Consider the following 4,608-nt stretch of genomic DNA (forward strand, 5'->3'; position numbering starts at 1 on the left):
ATGCTACAAAGAATCAAGCTGCAATGAGCTCCACCAGCAATTTGTGGAATCAAGCATCTGATTGGTTGCAGATTTGATGATACAATTGTATAATCTGCCCTGAAGCACTCCTTTGACAGTGGTATTTGACACAGGTAGACCTAAGGTCCAGGTAGAGTACAAAGGGGAGACCAGAAGCTTCTATCCAGAAGTATCTTCCGAGGTCTTTAGAAAGATAAAATTGCCAAAGCTCATCTTGGAAAGACTGTGACTGATGCAACAGCCTTACTCCAGTGACATCCAACATTAAGGCAGCAAAGATGTAAAAACCATCACCAGTCTCACTATGCTCTGAATCATCAATGAGCCATCTACTATTGTTTATAGTATGGACAAGAGGTATGGGGCAAAAAGGAATGTATTGATGTTTGACTTGGAGATGGCCCTTTCATTTCTCCATCCTCAGAACTGAAGATAGTATGTTTGAAATTAAACCCACAGCTAAGGACAACTGCTTAGTTAGTCTTTCATTTCATTGCTGCATTTAAGAGTAAGCACAAAAGTGAACACACAAATTGCACCCTCTCTGCCAGTACTCAGACCAGTATTGAGACTGACTCCCTCTATGAAGGTATTGACTTTTATGCCCCTCACCCATGCTTTCTTTGAAGATATGAATGCCAATATCTTTTATGGCAGTGACCCTTTGGGGAAAAAACCCAGGATGCCACGCTGGATAAGTCATGAATCTGATTTCAACCTAATGAGTATTTCCACCAACATCTCTAAGAACAAGAAACTTTCATGGGAGTTCATCAGAGACAAGGAGATGAACAAGGGTATCCATCCTGAAGAGGCTTTTGCTTCTGATACAGCTGTCCTGGCTGCCACGTTGTCTGGGGCCAAATCTGAGAACATTCAGGATTTGCTGCAAATGGATGTCACTCCTCTTTCCCTTGGTACTGAAACTTCTGATTTTAATACCATCATCTTTACCAAGCAAAAAAAAGACCTTTTGCCACTTACTCAGACTATCAGCTTGATATTCTTATCCCAGTTTATAAATTTGGGGGAAGTGATAAAAGATAGTAATCTATTTGGCAAATCTGAGCCCACCTCTGACCTTCTTCAGATTGAAGTGACCTTTGACACTGTGCTTAAGAAGACAGGCCAGAAAAATGAGCTCACCATCACCAAAGACAAAGGCTGCCTGAGCAAAGAAGATATTGAGCACATGGTTCGGGAAGCTGATAAATACAAGGCTGAAGATGAGAAGCGGAGACACAAGGTGCTTTCAACATAAAGTCCACCACTGAGCATGAGAAACTTCGAGGAAAGTTGGTGATGAAAATGAACGGAAGTTCCTTGACAAAAGTAGTGAAATAATCAGCTGGCTGGATAAGAACCAGATAACTAGAAGAGAGAGCAGATCAGAGGAGGTGGTAGACAGAAGCAAAACACTTGTGAGGAGGGAAGGGGTGAAAGGAGAAAGAGGACAAACAAGAAGAAGAATAGGATGGAGGGAAATACACAGTTAGAATCATAACTGTGAATATGAATGGGAAGAACTCTCCCATAAAATGGAACCAGATAGAAGAGTGGATAAAAAACCAGAATCCTGCAACACACTTGAAGCAGAGAGACACACACAGAGTAAAGGTAAGGGGCTGGAGCAGAATTTATCATGCTTCAGCTGAAGTAAAAAAAAGCAGGGATAGCAATCCTGATCTCAGACAAAGCAACAGCAAAAAACTGACCTAATTAAAAGAGGTAAGGAAGAAAACTACATCTTGCTAAAAAGTACAATAGATAATGAAGTAATATCAATACTAAACATATATGCACCAAGCGGTACAGCACCCAAATTCTTGAAGGAAAAGTTAACTGAGTTATAGTTATAGGTTCATGACTAAAAAGAGATAGAGAGCATCATGAGATGTAAAATAGATAATTTTGATTATGTTAAATTGAAAAGCTTTTGCACAGACAAAATCAATGCAGTCAAGATTAGAAGGAGAGGAGAAAGCTGGGGAACAGTCCTTATAACAAGTGTTTCTGACAAAGGCTTCATTTCTCAAATATATAGAGAACTGGATTTATAAGAATACAAGCCATTTCACAACCGATAAATGGTCAAAGGATATAACAGGCAGTTTTCAGATGAAGAAATCAAAACTATCTATAGGCATTCAAAGAAGTGGCCTAAGTCACTATTGATTAGACAAATGCAAATTAAAACAACTCTGAGGTGCCACCTCACTCTTCTCAGATTGGCTAATATGACAAAAAAGGAAAATGATAAATATCAATCCAGTGGATAGATCACCGGCCCTGGAGTCAGGAGGACCTGAGTTCAAATCTGACCTCAGACACAACATTTACTAGTTGTGTGACCCTGGGTAAGTCACTTAATACCGATTGCCTTGTCCCCCCCAAAAAAAATGAATGTAAAAATTGTCTTGACATGTGATGGGGGAAATAAAATACTATTTAAAAAAAGAATCAGACTGCTAAAGAAAAGAATTTGAACATAGAAAGAACTGGAGAAAGTCTTCAATCCTATCATTAATTAGCACAGTACCTGTCATATAGTAGGTGCTTAATAAATGTTTATGAAAAGAACAAATTATGAACAAATGAATGAATAATTACTAAGTTGTACCAGAGAGTAGGGGGATGCCCAGAGGCATGCCTGGTGGATTCTCAGACACCCCATCTAGAGGTGCCTCTTCTGGACCCACCATGGGCGAGGGTTACAATGTACCAGAAGAGAGAGAGAGCAGCTCAAAAACTGAAGGAACCAAAACTTTAGCCAAGGCTGGACATAGCAAGAGTTTTTTTAAAAAATCACATTCAAACCACCATATAAATCCTAGACATTCTGCATACTTAAATGAATGTATACAGAGGAAGAGAAGTGAACACCATTGCACTTTACCAGCCCTGTAAACAAGTGGAAATGTGATACTTGTCCCAGTGAATAAGAATCTATTTAAAATTTGCATCATAAAAAAAAAATTCCCACATGGAAAACACAAGGCCCAGTTTCCAGGGGTCAGCTACTGCTGCTCTCTGCAACATCCGTTCCCTTCCTTCCCTTGCTGAAAAATGCAGAAAGTGCAGATCTCCTAGGAGCCAACTGGCAAAAACTCAATTTCTCTCTAGGGTAGTCAGCTCTGACGCCTATTGTCTCCCTCACACATGGGGGTCAAGGCTTCATTTAATCCAGGCATCTTTTTAAAAAGAAATACTTCTACCCAATAACTGTGGTGCTAAAATTCAGTCTTCTCCTGTGATCCTGTGCAAGTAATAGAGAATCCCAGTACAGTATTTCCAGTCTCTGGCACTTAGCAAGGTGTCTGTGTCTGCATAGTCATGAGTCTGGCATACCCCTACAAAAGAGCTTGGGAAATCTGTAATGAACATAACAGGGATTCTTCTGTAAGCAGTTGTTCACGTTATTAAAATGCCTCTCAAAGGACTTTAAACTCGAGCATGCCTAGAGCTTCTGTTATAAAGGGAAGATTGAACTGGTGTCTTCATCCAAATGATGACATTTAGCAAAAGTGATAGCGGCTAAATCCTGCTTACCAGCTCCCACAGGACCCTCAACCCCTATAAAAAGCTAGTCCCTGACATAAAATCAGCATTTTGAAATCTGATTCTTATTGGCCATTTCTCCTCTAAGATTAAATCTGCTGCTGAGATGGATGACTGTTTACAGATTGCTTTCAGGGAACAAGGATCACTCTTCTTTGTGATCGAGTGGCATTCTGGGTTTGGACATGGGCCTGGATTTGAATCCTATCTTTGCTTCTTGCTGCCTGCGTAACCTTGGACAAATCAATTCATCTTTCTGGGCCTCAGTTTTCCCACTTGTAAAATGAAGGGAGGTGCTGTCATTATACCCATTTTGCAATGGAAGAAACTGAGGCAAACACAGATTAAATAACTTGCCCAAAGTCATGTGTCTGAAGCTGAATTCAAACTCAGGTCTCCTCAGCTTCAGGCCCTGTGCTCTATCCACTGGGCCATCTAACTGTATCAGAGTAGATGACCCTTAGGATTCCTTCTAGTTCTAAATTCCATATATCCTAGAATATCCTATTCTAAATTCTATATATCCTATGTATCTATATATCCTATGATATGAAGTCCTAGTCTCATATTAAATCAAATCTTGAAAAATTAGGACAAATTAATCAAACCCATGTAAATCAGACCAGAGGAGATGAGAACACCTTCCAGAGCCCTTTTCATTGTAGCTGTTCAGTCATTTCAGTCATGTCTGACTCTCTGTGACTCCATTTGAGGTTTTCTTGGCAAAGATACTGGAGTAGTTTGCCATTTCCTTCTCCAGCTCATTTTGCAGATGAGGAAACTGAGGCAAACAGGGTTGAGGGACTTGTCCAAGGTCACACAGCTAATGTCCAAGGCCGTGTTTGAGGTCAGGAAGATGAGTTTTCCTGAGTCTAGGCCTGGCGCCCCCTAGCTGCCCTCCGGAGCCCCACTGTAAGTCAACCACAGAGATGTGTTTGCTTTTTAGAATTACTGGTAAACACTTTCAGTGATTCAACCCTGCTCTCTTAGAGCTGAATTAACGTGTTAGGGCTCAGTATTCTGAGACTG

At 40.5% G+C, this 4,608-nt stretch overlaps 1 pseudogene; it reads left to right on the forward strand.

Annotated features, from left to right (window-relative positions):
• Positions 1 to 604: 604 nt before the first annotated feature.
• On the forward strand, positions 605 to 1,282 carry LOC110212658 (heat shock cognate 71 kDa protein pseudogene; annotated as a pseudogene).
• Positions 1,283 to 4,608: the final 3,326 nt, after the last annotated feature.

Source organism: Phascolarctos cinereus, unplaced genomic scaffold (genome assembly GCF_003287225.1).
Source record: "Phascolarctos cinereus isolate Bilbo 61053 unplaced genomic scaffold, phaCin_HiC Scaffold_2;HRSCAF=192, whole genome shotgun sequence".
NCBI lineage: Eukaryota > Metazoa > Chordata > Mammalia > Diprotodontia > Phascolarctidae > Phascolarctos > Phascolarctos cinereus.